Source organism: Macrobrachium nipponense, chromosome 27, assembly GCF_015104395.2.
Source record: "Macrobrachium nipponense isolate FS-2020 chromosome 27, ASM1510439v2, whole genome shotgun sequence".
NCBI classification, from domain to species: domain Eukaryota; kingdom Metazoa; phylum Arthropoda; class Malacostraca; order Decapoda; family Palaemonidae; genus Macrobrachium; species Macrobrachium nipponense.
In genome coordinates, this window is record NC_087216.1 from 55,291,090 (window position 1) to 55,308,975 (window position 17,886).

Consider the following 17,886-nt stretch of genomic DNA (forward strand, 5'->3'; position numbering starts at 1 on the left):
AAATAGAAATTCCGTACGATGAAAACATCCAAAAAGGCACAGAACACCTCAGGTCTAATAATCTTTTCATTTTCCATTATTCCAAATCCATCGGGAGTTCGTTCATTAACGTATACCTAAATAAAAGAGGAGAAGAAACCGGAGTTTACAAGATACCGTGTAGCAATTGTAATGAGATTTCCGTTGCGGAAACCGGTAGATCCATCTCGCAAAGATTAGCAGAACACAAAAGATCAGTGCTATATGCATCAGAGAACTTGGGGATGTTTCTACATATAAGGGACAAAGGTCGTACTATGAACTGTAGTGGGGCGGAGCTGGGTTTCAAAAGTAGCTGTCCGTAGAAAAGGAAAATGCTGGAGTCTGCTATCATCAATCAAACGATCAATATGAACCTGTCAGGAGGACACTGGAAATCTGATGACATCGACGAACTAATCCTTAGACAGCTCCTCAAGCAGATTGTCAAGAAAATCCGACCGGACGAGTCGCCAGATGGGGGTTAATGATGCCAAAAATTACCAGAAAATACTTTAATTTCCATCCTTCCTGGGTGACCAACAGAGACTTACTGCTCCACCTACATAATAATTTATATATATACTCTTGTAAGTCATCCTATGTTCATACTTTACCAGTGATCAGGAGCACAGAAAGAAGTGCTCTAAATATATGGTTGCAATGTTAAAATAGTGTCTTATGGGCCTTTTACCTTCATATATATATATATATATATATATATATATATATATATATATATATATATATATATATATATATATATATATATATATATATACCTGCAAACTTACCCATCTACGATGGGTGATAAAATACGGGTGCAGAAGTGAAAAATTTATATGTACTATTTGGTTTCAAGCCAATATTAAAAATAAGGGCGATTACATGAATAGTCTCTCTCTTCTCTCTCTCTCTCGCTCCTCTCTCTCTCTCTCTCTCTTAAAGTAAGTGAAGGGACGATCAATGACGTAAGAATTCGTATTCATTATTGTTTATCCTCTTTTAATGATTCTCTCTCTCTCTCTCTCTCTCTCTCTCTCATCTCTCTCTCTCTCTCTCTCTCTCAATGTAAGTCAAGTAACGAAGACGGTGATGGGATTATCGGATTACTTAGCTCTCAAATAACAAATTATCTCCTCTTTCTTTCTCTCTCTCATTTTTCGATAGCAAGATAAAATTATAAAATTGTAGTGCATTAATGTCAAATTATGGTCTCTCCTCTCTCTCTCTCGTCCTCTCCTCTCCTCTTCTCTCTCTCTCTCCTCTCTCTCTCTTGTCGGTGACTTTCATTTAACGGAACAGGGATCTTGATTGGTTTGTTTCTTTGTCAATTACTTTGCACGGTGATACGAATAATAAAGTATGTTTCTTTTCATTATGTTACTGCAAAGACGCAACTTGTATGTCAGTGCGTTATGGCTACTGATAAATGCTCTTATGATCCTCTGCCTTCCAGAAAAGAGTAGAGAGTAGGAACTTGTCAGTTTCCTTTTTTATTATGTCTGTTGGCAGGATCGAAATTCCGAAGCAACATTACCGGGCAGTACTTCTTCAACGTTATTTGTGCACTGGCAGTCCCGATGGATGTAAGTTATTCAAAAAATCTTGCGGATATTGATGATAATTTTCATCTTCTATTGTGTCTGAGCTGAAATATTCGTGATTTTCTCCGGGGAAGTTGCACAGAAATTATGTATGAAAAATAGTAAAGTAACTAAGTCTACGGGAATAACTAGCCTCGTTTCACGGCCAGAAACAGCTCCGTTCCAGGGAATCCCTTCTCACCCCCACCCCCACCCCCTACAAACAAGGGGGGTAGGTTGGATGAACCCCATTACAAACCATCTTAGGGGTCCCCACCATAACCCTGCCAAGTTTCATGCCCATCTGACCAGCCGTTTGCCGTGATTGAATGACAGACAGACAGACACACAGACATTATACCCATATTAGTAGTGATGATATATATATATATATATATATATATATATATATATATATATGTATATATATATATATATATATATATATATATATATATATATATATATATATATGTTGGTTTTGTATGTGCCTGTGTGTGTGTAGATTAAATGGTAATGTTGAATTGTTAATGAAAGTTGTGTTCGGTTTAAGGGCAAAATAATAAATATCTTAGTGTTGTCTTATTGAATAATAGCAAAGGATAAAAACCCTCTTGGATACTTTGTCTCATAATTAGACCACCGCTAATCTCATTACACGTAATTAGGTCGCCGGGAATTTAATTACAGGTAATATGACCACCACCGGCTTCAATTAGCCCGGTCTGTTTCTTTATTCTAATGTATGATAATTATTTATGGTATCCGTATTGTAAAAGTTAATCTTGCATGATGATTATGTAAACGAATCCCCTTTAATCATATTTGAATTCATTGATAATGTAAATTATATGAATGCATGAAGATGGTATTGAAAGAATTATGTATTATAAGTTACACGTATGCATAAGGAAGGTGAATCAAAGTGAAAGGGTTGGAAATGTGTTGATGAGCTTTCAGTAGACATTGCGGCTTCATAGCAATTGAAAGAACTTACAATGGGGAAATACACAAATACCGCATCTTGAATAAAAAGATAGTTTAGATGGTCATGTTATGGTTTGGCCGTTTAGAAAAAATGCAAGATTATGTGTCATACAATTCCAAAATTTTATTACTATGTAAAACAAACATTGACGTTAAAAAAAATTTAAGGTTATTGATTTGAGAATAATTGCAAATTTGTTTCAACCCAGCTACCTATGATCACATAGGCTTTCTGTTTTCAGCAATTGTTAACACTGAAGTATTAATATATATATATATATATATATATATATATATATATATAGATATATATATATATATATATATATATCTATATATAATATATATATATATATAGATATATATATATATATATATATATATATATATATATATATATATATAATTTATCCTCTGTGCGTTGGTTCGAATCCATGAGAGGACGAAAGTGACTGAAAATATCTGTTGGTATTTGTTTATTCTTGACCGAAGTTAGCTCTCTTAGGTTGGAAAGCTTAATGTCAAAATAGCATTCGCCTTTGCTGGTGTATGTGTACAAAATATTAATATTTATCAAGCTAACCAGAAGATTGAGCTTTATCTTTTTATATGTCTGTAAAAAGTTCCTAGAGACAAATCTGCTTTAATAAATGTTTTGGCTAGATCTGATAAATTTAGAGCGGGTGACTAATTCTATGCATCTATACCCGGTAATTATCGACTTACAGAACGTCCTTCGTTAACTGTCCAAACACTTTTTATTTACCTGACTGGACTCATGCTATGATTTCCATTCATCTGTTTGTTACAAGAAAGTTCCAACCTTCAGAAGACTGAAATGTCGAAGAAGTTCTTCCGGAAGCCTAAAAAATCTTAATGAAAATGATGTGCAATTTGTAAGTCACAGTGGCCACGATTTATACGCGTCTGTTTGGACATACGCCAAAAACTTTTATCATTTTTTTTCTGTACCCTTCGGCGTTCAGTAAAAAAGCAATATAAATTCCAAAAGAAAATTCTGCAGCAGTTTTTTCTAAATTGTTGTTTCGAGACTCATATTTAGAACAATGGTTCTCGTGCAATATTTAGAGACACTTTCAAGGAATCGACGTCGGGATGTTATTGCTCCAGATACAAGATACATCTTTTTTATGAAGGAAGTTATACCTAGTGTAATGTTTACGTCCTGAGGAAATTCTGAAAGCTTGATTACAAGGATATTTTTAGATACTTCTATCACAATTGATCTCTCTCAATATCCTATTGGTTAGAACAGGAATAACAAATAAAATCTGAGAGAGAGAGAGACGAGAAGACGAGAGAGAGAGAGAGAGAGAGAGAGAGAGAGAGAGAGAGAGGTTTCATATATCAATACCATTATGTGGTTTTCGATGTTTTCCTCATACCTATTATTGACACTAATTCCAGTTCTTAAAACGAATGAGCTGCTTCATAGCGGATTTTTACAATTACTCCGAATATTTTCATTTTGATAAATACTTCACCTTGTCATTATACCATATATATATATATATATATATATATATATATATATATATATATATATATATATATATATATATATATATATATATTCACACGTGCATACATACATAAATCGCAAGAAAGATAGATATACATTTGCGTGTCTTATGGTGCGCAATTTTTTTTATTTTTTTTATGCTATGCATGAAAGCAAGAGGTAGCTAGGAAGTGTTATAGTTTACCAGGGAACAGTTCCACGTTTCCTTTGCAAAAGGAAATCACCAAAAACTCGTGTCGAAATTGCGTATTACTTAGGAGTATTATCGCTCTGTGTTGTTTTATTTTAGCGATTCATAAATGCCACTTTACGGGATGAGAAGAAATGATATCCTTTACGTGAGGATTCTTCTTAGAGAATCTCTAGACATGTGGCTTTGAAAATATTCCTGAAATTACCCCCTTTCAATGTAACTCAGGTAAAGTAACTTTAATGCAATCATGTCATAAGAATTCCCATTAACGCAAAGGTAAATGGTAGGAGGATAACGTATCCATTGACGTCAGGCAAATCATTAATAATCTCAAAACTTTACTAGTGACGTAAGTTACAATCACATTTACAACCCGCACATGTGCGTGTGCGTCCAATCTGTTTATTATTTTATTTTTTTTTTTTTTTACGTAAGATTTCCTTTCTGGAATCTGCCTTATTATTTTTTCTCTAGTGTATACGTCTGTGCATGCGCCTGTGACTTGCGATGTGTTATTCCAACATTTCACAGCGTTTTATTCACAACTCCTATGATACATTTTTGCCTTGTGGACGTCAATATTCTCTTTTCGGGAATCCACCTATTTTTTGTGTATACAACTGTGCACGTACCTGCAATTGGCGACGTTCATACTTCCTTTTCGCCAAGTTTAAATCACATTTCCTGTGATAAATTTCCCTTTTATGGACGTCTGAATTCCCACTTCGGGAATCCACCTATCTTTTTCAGTTTACACAGCTGTCCCTCATGCTAGTGCTGCTGGCATTCACTCCGGTCAAAACTGTCAACAATGCAGCGCTAGATGATGTTAAGTTCTTTGCCGCAGCTGGAAAGGAACTGGGGTTGGAGAACACGAAACTAATCAATTGCGTGCACAAAAGGATGAGGGAAGCCGCCTAGGAGAGGAGAGAAGCCCAAGACGGAAGAGAAGCTCCAGAAAGGGATGCCCAGAAAGAGATGCCCAGAAGAAGAGAGAAGTTGCAGAGAGAGAAGTCCAAGAGAGAAGAGAACCCGCAGAAAAAGCACATCAACGGGCTATGGCAGCCCCGAGTGCCACTCTGGCACCCACAAGTGCAATTCCCCCTGCGCCCCCTCTCTCCCATCCTCACCTCCACAGCATGGGTACTCTTATCAGCATTTCGGACGATTGTTTACCCAAAACCGAGCTCGATTATTTCGAGCAGGTGTTTGGGAATCTCAATCCTACCCCTCAGGAAGTGGCCCACCTCATGTGCAAGCATCTTGCTGACAATCCTTGGGGCTTAGGAGTGGACCCCAGACAGGTGGAGGTAGAAATGAAGGAGCATGGCCAAGGAGGCTAACCAAACATGGTTAAAGTAGGTGGCCAAGAAGATGCCAGCACTCCAGAGGTAGACGAAGGCCTCCAACGCAACATCTGTTGAGGAGGTCCAAGAACTTTTCCAAATGGAGGTTGTCCTGTCCTCTGCTCCACTTGACCTCGCCACCCACTTGGTGGACAAGGCACCTAAAACCATTTTGGAATGCTAAAAGTGCAGATGTCTACAGCACCCACTAATTGCAGCAGCGTTCACTGAAGAAAAGGATTTCCTCTACTATCTCTCTTTCTCCTACTGCCACCTCTCAACCTATCCAGCGTTCACATAATCCACCACGGAAGCCCGTGTGGATGCTGTAATGAACCTGGGCATGCCAAGGAGCAGTGGCACTCCAATTTGGATCCTCTGCAGTAGGCTCCCGCTATACATCAGTATGGGGATCACCAGATAGTAAGATAGCTGCCATTGGAACAGAAACAACTGCCTAAGGTGAATTTTAGCAATATCTATTGTGACACATGGGGAGTGCATGGACACACCTCCTCATAGGCTCATTGCCCCAAGAAAGCTGCTACTCCTGCCATTGTGATGGCAGTGACGAATCCGTCAAACGTAGGCCCTCCAGCTCAGGGCTCCATATTTGTTGCACCTCCCAGCAGTCTCTATCCTGCCCCACCAAGTCCGAGCATTCGACAACTCTGGTGGACAGGTATCCATAATTCAGAAAGATAAAATTCCCTATAGAGCTTGGGTTGATAGGCACAAGTTTATCACTATTGAGAGCCCCAACCATGTAAAGATATTCCTGCCTACCCTCCAGCTGAGAGTCACACGACTTCACCATTCTAAAGTTTGTATTCCGGTGGTAACTACCTATATTCTGGGAGGTTATGATATCTCTAAGCCAAGGCTTTAAGTCTCCTCCCTCCTTTTTGCAGTCTCAGTGCCCCTCTCTTATATGGGATAAGAGGAGTGTAAAGGGAGGTGGGGATGAAAGCACATAATTTAAAAGGTTTTGTTGCCTCTGCCATCGTTCTTTTCTATGTTAGTGTTATATGTTGTAGGGCGTCTGCTAGATGGGAGTGATCTTTCTGCATTTAGTTGTCAGTTCAATGTAGGTTTGTGCAATAAAATGCAAACAGATTCCGCTATAATAAATATCAATGGCGACTATGTTCTGTGTAGATGACATCTGTATTCTCAAGTAGTTCTTGTGTTGAAGGTTTGCGGTTGTGATGGTCTATGGAGTAGTGTTGGATGGATTCATTTTCCTATGAGCTAGCAGGAATCTTTAAAGGGTTGTGGATATGTGACAAACATACAGTTTTTCAGAGGATTGGTGCATCCTCTCTGGGCAGGCAAAGTGGCAAACAACGTTTGTACTGCCTTCCTTGTCAGGTTTTAGGCTGGTATTATTTCTCATTGAGAGTAAGGCTGTCAAATTGGGTTTACTGTGGACACATACATTAACCTGGTCGAAGGGAGCTTTAGTTGTTATTACTCTCTTGATAATGTTCATCATTTTAATCTCTTCCTCTTGTATTCAGTTCGATGATAGATAATGATAGTTTTATCATGGTCACCTGATTTTCTGGTTTAGCTGGTGAAGAACTGTTCGATTCCTTCTTACTTCTTCGTTCACTTTACCTTGGAAGCCATTTTCACTCCCTCGATTTCAAGGTGAATCTGTAGCCATGAGGAGTAGTGAGTTATAGTTCGTTTAATGTAGGCATCCACTACCGATCGTTTGTAAGCTGATGGACACTCCGGACGTGCATTAAGGCACTGCCCCATGTTTCTTTCTTTTGTGCAGATTTTGGTGTTGAACGTTTGCCTAGAGAGGATGTGCCAGTCTTCCGAAAATAAAAGTACGTTAAACACAGTTTCACAACCGTAAATGGAGGCTTACAGGCCCATAGAAATAATGGAGCCATCTACCAATACTATATAGACCATACAGGGAAATATGCATATTAGAAAAAACTTTGCCTATACATATTATATATATATATATATATATAATATATATATATATATAATATAATATATATATATATATATATATATATATATATATATATATATATATATATATATATAATATATATATATATATATATATATATATATATATATATAGATATATCAGAAATTACCGGAGTTATGCCTCATAGAAAGCAAGGCGACCATAAACTATTTACAGGAATGAGAACTGTATTCAAGTGTTTTGTTAATTTTAATATATGCCATGAAAGGCATGATAGGATTTGTTTCAAGAACTAATAAAGGAAAATAAGAATAAAAAAAGCCACATTGTTCTCGTTATAAATCTAGTAACTGCAAAATATTCCGTCCATCTCCTTTATTAAGCAATGCAATGAAGATTAGCATATTTTCCTCCCATTTCTCTTATACTTGAGAAGGAAGAATTAGTTTTGTTTTTATATTAGATGAGCCTTTATTTATTGAAAATTCTGCTATTTTTTGTTGGATGCCTGTGATGATGACAGATCATCAAACATAGGATTCAGGGGGTCTACGACAGTTCGCCGCCGCCAGTTCGCCGTCTGCAACAGTTCGCCGTGCAACAGTTCGCCGCGAACCATTTCGCCGCCAATGTAAAAGCTGGCAAACATGCACAGGGTATATTAAATGAAGAATAGGATAATAGGAAAGTATAGCCTAGAGATTGATAATTTAGCACGTTAGTATTATTATCATTTTGCCTCAAAATGAAGAAGCTAATACAAAGCTTATACAGTTTTTTACTCGACCGCATCTATTCAGAGATTAAAGGAGGCAAACTACCACAAGTTGGGTTAGCGTGGTCAGACAGTTTGCCAAATGAATAAAGTCATCCTCGCAGTTTTTTCACGACCGCATCTCAGAGATCAAAGGCAAAAAAAGGCAAAAATAAAGAAATATTTTTTGAAAAATTTAATCATGAAACCTCATTTGAACACTATATAATATCTAAAACATGATTCATACCGTATGATACATTATGCAATAACAAATGATACCTATATTGAAGAAAACTTATGTACAAAAACTGATTACTGATACTGCACAGATGCAAAAACTAATACTCCACAGATCGTGCTGTCTCTTCAGAAGTTGTGTGCTAGTCCTCGTAGATAGTCCATGTTATCTCTATTACGATATTCATTCACGAGAGTTTCGATTCTCTCATTTAAAAGTTCATACCGGGGGCGACGTCAGGGGGGAGGATTTCCAGCCAAGAGTCCTTCAATTTCAGTGTCTCAAAAACACCAGGATGCTTTTCATAGTGCGTGTACTCCAGAGGTATGGCGAGGTCGGCTAACGAAAGTGGGTTCGGAGGGGCGGCCAGGGTAGCACCTCTTTTCCTCTGTACCATCCGTTTCAAGTTGGGCATGTTCGGCAGAGCACCTTGTCCAGCTTGCGATAAATTTTCGGTGGCTGCGGCTGTCACTTGTGCGGTTTGGTCTTGCGTTTGAACGGCACGATTTCTCAAGTCCGTCAGGGCTGTCATCACTTTAACGTTGGCTGCGTCTCCAAGGTGTGTTTGGGCACCAATACGCTTGGTTGATTCTTCCTTGGTGAACAAGAATACGCGCCTTGCAGGAAGAACGTCGACCACAACGCCAGAACTGCGTTTCGCCGTCTTTTTGAAACCTTATCGAAAACGTATATCGTGCCCTAGTCAACGAATTTCTCCTTTCCACGAACGGACAAAACAGGCGGCATTATGGCTTTGGAACGTTGAAGAACAGAGCACAGAGCAATGAGGACTTTAAGTGACGACTCTTGGTTCGTGCGGTACTTATATACTACACAATTTTCTATAACTCACCTTGTGGTAGTTTGCCTCGTTTGATCTCTGAGATACGGTCGAGAAACTGCGAGGAATATAATTAGGTACTGTACTCATTTTGGCACTCTGTTTGACCACGTTAACCCAACTTGTGGCAGTTTGCCTCCTTTGATCTCTAAGATGATGTATAAGCTTCGTAAGCTTCTTCATTGAGGCAAATTTGGCTTTTTCCATCAAAAAATGATAATAATACCAATAATGATAATAATAGTAACGTTATAAATTATCAATCTCTAGGCTATACTTTCCTATTATCCTAATCCTCATTTAATATATCCTGAGCATGTTTGCCAGCTTTATATTGGCGGCGAAATGATTCGCGGCGAAAATGTTGGCGGCGAACTGGCTCAGCGGCGAACTGGCACGCGGCGAACTGTCCGCGGCGAACTGTCGCGCGGCGAACTGGCACCCGGCGAACTGTCCGCGGCGAACTGGCTCTGCGGCGAACTGGCACGCGGCGAACTGTCCGCGGCGAACTGTCGCCGCGGCGAACTGTTGCCGCGGCGAACTGGCTCTGCGGCGAACTGGCACGCGGCGAACTGTCCGCGGCGAACTGTCGCGCGGCGAACTGGCGGCGGCGAACTGTCGTGCTCCCGGATTCAGGAAATTTCATGTTTTAGATACAGCTACAAGCAGACTCAAGACATGTTTATATATATATATATATATATATATATATATATATATATATATATATATACATATATATATATATATATATATATATATATATATATATATCCACACATTCCTGACACGCCAAACCAAAACGAATTAAGGTGATCTTCATGGAATGAAATAATTTTATGTTCAAGTCCACAACGAGTGACTCATCAAACCACTACTGGCATGAATAAGAGTTTTTTTAGTCTCTCTCTCTCTCTCTCTCTCTCTCTCTCTTCTCTCTCTCTCTCTCTCTCTCTCTCCTCCCCTTGCTGTCTCTGTCAGCCTGTCTATGTTTTTTTTATTTTTTATCCGTGCTCATATATTGCCGGAAATAACGGCTGTTAGCAGGGTGCTTCTATAACATTTACCTTTTGTAAAGTGGACTATCATGGGAAATTGTGGAGCCTTTATTGGTTTCCCTAATGGATATTGACCACTCGCCTATCAAGGGATTTCACTTATTTTTCTCCTTATACGGATTTGTATTGAGGCGAGAACATTTTTACTGGGTAAATGTGTAATAATTACATTATTATATAATTTACAAGATCTGTAAATATAAACCAATGACCTGGGGTCATGGCATTAGGAGGGTTTCTACGTGACCAAAGCAGACCTAGATTACGCTATGCGCTGTCTGCAGTAGCCTGATCTAGCTCAAAGCTTTGTCAACATTTTATGTTATGATAACTTTGCACAACAACTTCCATGGGAAGCGGTTGACCTGTTAACCTACGCCGGAAACTTGTAACTTCCGAGCCGGCAGACTACGTATGTGTTTTTTTATATGAATTGCTGAGATAGCTAATGTTCCGCTATCGACGCGATGCTTTAGAATGGCAGTTCCACGCCAACGATCAAACATATCGGTCGTCCGACCGAGCTGCATCTCCTAGTATGGAGTTACAGAATAAAGTTGTTATCTTGTTAACTTGCCTGTTTGAATCATCTCCTCTAGTCAAGGAAGAACCTCTCTACTAAGATATCCAAGGGAGATGAAGAGGAACCAAAAATTACTTACGAATGGACAGTCGTAAGGACAGAACAAAAAGTCTATCGACAAGAGATAAGACATTAGAAGTGGTGGCAGCGTATAAACGAAGAACATAATTAACAAGACCCATATCAGCCGACCGAAGGTCTACAAGAACTAACTTCCACCTTCAACATCAAACTAAACAGAGGTAACGGGATCTTCAATCAACGCAACAGTTTATGAAGACGCAACTATGTCCTTCATCGAGAGGAATACAAAAGCATTTAAACAACCTGACGTTTGAGCAACTGTTGTCACTTATCTTCGAGAATCTACACCGGACGAGGGCAGCATCGAACATCAACGGAAAGAAGAAAAGAAAAACAAACACAGGGAACATCACCCGATCTAGCAAGGACGGAGGCTTGTGACGTCATCAATCTTGGACTATTCCCCGCGCATCGGACACCGCAACCGAGAAGGAAGGCCGTGGACGTCATCACGACTTCCGACGCGAGACGTGGACAGGAACTGAGACGTCATCCCATGTCAACAATCCTTCGCAATATAATCTGGAGCTAAGTACCGATTTTTATCTATTCAGGTCTTTTCCTCAGTGAAGTGTTGTTCATCAAGAGTCGATCGTCCAGTATTCTGGGGGGGGTGAGTTGTTCGCCATATTAATCTTCCTTCATTACAGAACCAATCTTCAACTACGAGGTTCTCGCCCGCAGATTAATTTTTTTTTCTTTTCTAGTTGTCATTAACCATTTCTTGCAGGAATTCTCCGTATAATATTTTATCATATTATCTGTATTTTTGTTATCTTTTGGGGGATTTTTCATTTATTATAACACACTTATACAGTACACATTGCTTATGCGTTTACGTAGTGGTCGAGTGTACTCTTATAGATATTTTTGATAGGATTGCAAGGTATAGAAGTGATAAGAAAAAAGTGAAAGCCGAAATGGCAACTACTCCGGCTGGCAACACCCCAACGTGGTGACTCTCGTTAGCGCTTTGGAGGTCAGCGATTGTCCCTTTTCAAGGTCGGGTCAATGGGTTCCTGCCTCAAATGTTGAGGCATGGATCTCATCTGTAGACGCTCATTTAAATGCAAAAAGCATCACAGACCCAGCAGTACAATTACAGGAGGCCAAAAGCTTCGTTGACTTTGCCGAAAGGCGACGCAAGTGCGTATCTTAAGGGGGGTTTTTCTTTCCAAGAAAGCGCTTACATGGGACGAGTTCAAAATTAGATTACGTGCCGTGTATGGGGGTGAAGAGGCTTTAGATGTAGTATTGGCATTGAGAAATATACCCTTAACCAAGCCTCCATGACTCAGCTCAATGTTGTCGAGCGGGCGGCGCTAATTGCCGACCGGCTAAATGAATATCAGGATAGTTTAAGTCAACTCCGGGTGGGTTGCGGGTGCTAAAATCAAAGTGAAAGATTTTATCCGTTTGATCTACCTTACGTCTATCACTAATGTTGCCTGAAGCGTTAGTACGGTGTTTTGATAAAAAATTGCAGCCCGACAGTACGGAATTAGATGTGTATAAACAAATCAAAAAACACATGTCTAAATGTACCGACCTAGATCCTTCGCTCATTCAAGTTTTTTTGCAAAAAAGGAGAAACAAGCCACAACAAGTAAATGTTGGTACATAATAATAATCAAGTTGCAGGGATGGTTTGTTATAACTGTAAACGACCAGGTCACATGATTTCAGACTGTCGGACGCGTTTTTTGTTCAATATACAAATTAGTTCAACTCATCATAAAAAACCTAAGTTGCTACCCTTTCTTGAGGAATCAACAGCAAAACTGCTACACACGCAACCAGTTGCAGTGCAAATAAAAAGAATAAGGTCCCTTCTAGACTATAAGAAAAACTGAAACAAACCAAACTAATCTGCACAACAGCAGACAAAACAATCGTGCTTCAAAACGGTACTCTGTTCCTGGGCCGTCTAGCCAAAAAGAAACTCGCAAGCAAGCGAAGGCCAGTGTGAAATATAAACAAACAAATACCTTACACGTAGTTCACTCCAAGGGGGGGAGAGGGGGGCGATGTTGTTGGGTCATCAATATCAAAACTCTTTTGTATCATAATGCAGTTTAATCATTTATCAAGATCATTGTGATGACAAATTTTGATTTTCTATGAAAACACACGCCGAATCAAAGAAAAAAATCTGTGCAGTTTTCCCGTAGATTTGCAAACAAATTCATGCATTATTAGTCAAAACGATTTTGCGACCAACCTTACTGCAGGGATTATTTAAAAGAAAAAAAACCCTAAGTCACCCCTTTCACATGTTCTTTCATTCTGTTAAGTCCACGTAACATAATGGATTTAAGGACTCATCATTTACTCTTTTTCAAATTTTCCTATAAAGGAAAAAGTCCCGGAATAAAGGCCCGCTCTCAGGCATTGGAATAATGAATTATTAAAATGTGTGGGCGTAACTCATGTCAGTACAAGGTCGGTAAGCGCAGTTTTGCTGATACCAGTCGTTTGTACAAAACATTAATATATGTATCCCGCAGTATTATAAGGATACCCGTTTCTATGGGCACTCAAAAATATTATGGCTTAGCACTGCAAAAACACGGATGCTGATATCAAAGGGAAATTCTATAGTCTCTAATACCACCCTAAAAGGGAAAATTCAGTTTTAGATAATCAAAGAGAGAGCAGAGTTGTCACTTACATTACGGAACCAATCACCTGTCTCATGAACCAAGAAATAATACAGCAACCCACAGAACTCTCGCTCACCCGTAATATCAGCTTGCACTCAAACTCTCGAGCCTAACGTAACTTCAAATATATAGTGCGTTGTAAAGAGAACCTTGCCAGGATCTGAAACATTAATCCTTTCCGAAAACTCTGAAAACACACGGATTATCCGTCACACAAGCCGTTGTTATACAGTCGGCTCACAACACAATGTAACATCGAAGTCTGTAAATCATTTGAATACCACTTAGTAATCCACAAAATCAACATATCTTGGGATGCCGAAGTTTATAAACATCGCATTCTTACCGTAGCTGAGATAACTCACTCAATCAGTCGCGGATGAACCCCTGTTGCATCTATAAGAACAAAATCAATCAGGACATCAAGAAGAAGAAATTCAGCAGAAATTTTTGAATCTGTTAACTAAATATCATGATTTTTTTTCCACTACGGATGGAACCTTAGGAAAACGGATGTCATCGAGCATCAAATCAGGCTCAAGGACAAACAGAAAGTATCTATGTACCTTTCGTACCGATTCTTTCCATGAAATTTCAGAATTGAGATAACAGAGGAAGTAGGTAAAATGTTAAAGGAAGGAGTCATTAGGGAAATCAAACAACCCTTATAATTTTCCGTTAATAGTAGTACCGAAAAAAGATCGAACTTGGCGGATATGCGTAGATTTTCGTCGTATAAACGAAGAAACAATCCCTGACAGATTCCCAGTACCATGTACCGATGGATATCCTATCTTTACTAGCCCAGAATACAATATTTCACCAAGCCTAGACTTACTAAAATGATTTCATCAGATTCCGATGGAACAAGAAAGTATCCCATACACTGCTTTCAGCACAGCCACAGGGGACATTATGAAATTTTTTTGCGTATGCCTTTTGGTTTACGTTTGTGCTCCTATAACTTTTACTCGATGATAAACGTCGTGTTTTGGAGACTTTATTGTTGGGAGATATCCTACATGCCTACATGGATGACTTAGTAATCTTTTCCAACACATTAGAAGAACATTTACGTAAATTGGAGTTACTTTGGTACAAAGGTTAAGGCAGCATAATTTAAGGGTAAAGATAAGTAAGTGTGAATTTTTTTAAAACAGAACTAGTCTATCTGGTAGGTTTCACGGTTTCTAGTGAAGGTCTTAAAGTCGTTACACGATAAGGTGCGGCTATCCGTAACTTTTCCGATACCTACTAACGTCAAGGGAATACAGCAATTTGTAGGGATCAGCGGTTACTATCGCCGCTTCATCCGCAAACTACTCAATCATAGGCCGCTCCCCTAACCGATCTTATAAAAAGGGCGTAGATTTCGTATGGTCTGAAAGTCATCACAGGCGTTCGATAAATTGAAGATGAACTGGTAGTTCTCCTATCTTGAAATTTCCTGACTTCGGTAAGGAATTTTTCATAGCAACAGACGCCTCAGACCTAGGAGTAGGTGGGCATTGCTTCAACAATATGATAGAACAGTTTTTCCCTATAGCTTTTTATTCACGTAACTGAGACCTTCCGAAAGTAAATATGCAGTAATAGACAAGGAAGGGCTTCGCTATGTTAATTCACTCGTGCACTTTAAATTCAAATATAACGGTTTATCCCCGTTCAAGGTTCTCACTGATCATGCCCCTAACCGACTTCTTTAAAGGCTTTAGTCACAGCCCCAAAGCGAAACTCGGTGGCACATGATCATTCAGGACTTTGGCGCGAGGAGGATCGGGTATTTACCTGGGAAAGCAAATATCATTGCTGACGCATTATCACGCAACCCCTCTTCATCTTGTACCGAGCCATTAGCTGAATTTAATAGATATCTCAACCTCCATGCCCGTTGTTTAAAACTATATCTGAACGGAAGGGGATCTGGGCTGGAGTGCTGAACTATACAGACGGAACAAAAAGAAAAGATCCGCAAATAGAAAAAATCATCATTGCTTGTTTTTAAACGGAAATCCGAAGGAAAAAGAATACCTAAAAGTATAAGCAGCAGAATTATATCCTACGGACAATATCCTGTGTAGATCCGTGACGAGGAAAACCCAAACAACACCCCGCAGTTGAATAACAACCAGGTGGTGGTGCCTATCTCACTCATAACCCCACTGTCTTAAAGTGGTTGCATGAAAATCCACTGCTGGACACCCGGGTTATACCTTTGATGTCACAGAAAGCCAATCCTTATTTTATTGGCATACGATGCTTACAGATATAAAAAAAAACACATAGCAAATTATGCGAACCCCTTGTCAAGAATACAAGGGCACAAACGAAGACCCCCTGTCAGCCTAGGGGCTTACCCCGTGCCAAATCAACCCTCCCCTTTGAAAGAGTACATTTAGATTTATTAACAGGATTTTACGAGTCAGACAGAGGAAATAAGCACCTCCTAGTAATTATTGACGCTGTGACTTCGATATACAGAACTTATAGCGCTTAAAACAAAAACCGCGGTCGAGTTGCGCTAGGAAGTTTTTACGAGTGCTACTTTGTAAACATGGAATTTACACATCATTATCTCAGACTCGGGGTGGGGAGTTCAATAATCATTTCCTTAACTCCTTTGTATAAAGAAAATCAATACCATGATCTATCACCCAGAGTCTAATGGCTAGTGGAAAGGGCAAATCGTAAGGTTTTAACATTTTAAGGGTCACCTTAGGGGGGGCAGATCCCAACTTGGGGACATTGCCATACCTGCGGGTACTAAGCACACTTAATCACTCGTATCAGTGTCTATTAAAATGACACCGCCACGGCCACTGTACGGTATCCGGCCCGAACGCCTTTCCACATCTTAAAGCCTAAAACTAATTTATCAAATCCTCTAAAGGATGTTATGGATGCAAGCATAAGTCGATATAATATAATTCGTAAGAATTTAGAAGAAGCACAGATCATAATGAAAAAAAAAATCATGATAAAATAGCTAAGCCAACTAGAACATATGCCGGGGCGATCAGGTAATAACATACAAGTATACGTCCGTAGAGGTTTTAAATTATAAACTGACGCCCTAAGTTTGAAGGCCGTTTAACATTTTAGAAAATTTAACGGCCAATAGAGTTAGGGTTCAAAATGTATCCAAACCCACTGATGTGAGAATAGTCCCATTGGCACATATCAGAATCTAAAGAAGGGTAGATGGAGTGAGGGAAAAAAATGGTTGTATTTATGAAACTTGTATAATATTTTATATATATATATCTATTAATCATATTGTATGTAAACCTATTCTTTTACGCGAATTATTACATATGTTTTATTTATTGCAGGTTTCAAAAATGAATCTGTTATTGTTAGAGTGATATTGTGTATTCGACATCTTTGTTGTATGGAAAGAGCGCTAGGAACGAAAGAAATAGAATTTAATCATGGCTCGATTATCGAGAGAATCGATGATGTATTCATCGTGTCAAGTAATATTGTTATTGAAGTAGATATGCATGCTATTTTCTTACCTGAAGATGACGTCCTTAACTTAACGAATGACCTGATGAGGTTTGGTATTTCCCCTTAAGGAAATGCATGAACGTAATTTTCATGCTAACTCAGAGATTTCACTAGCTCAAACATTAAGCGTCGCGGAAATGTTGCTTATGACATACAAAATAAAACCGCCGAGGCAGAAGAGCTCGCTCGTGACCTGCTGATGTGGTCTGTGCGGCACAATACTCTTGAACGCCGCAACCCGCTTATTCTAGCTGGACTAAACATCTTAGGATCATTTGCGAATCTAGGCTAGGAATCTCAAATCGCCTCAAGATAAACAAATAACTCAAAATAAAAGAATTGAGTTTTTGCAACACAAAACGGAACTGGCCTTATCAGAACTTCGCAGCCAGTTATCTTCGATCAATCAAATAATGAATATCGTTAATGAACATTCAAATAATATCGATCAGGTCATGGAAGTTCACATTTGCTGGCCACTTTAGCTTACTATAGTTCGAAAATAGATCATATCCGTGT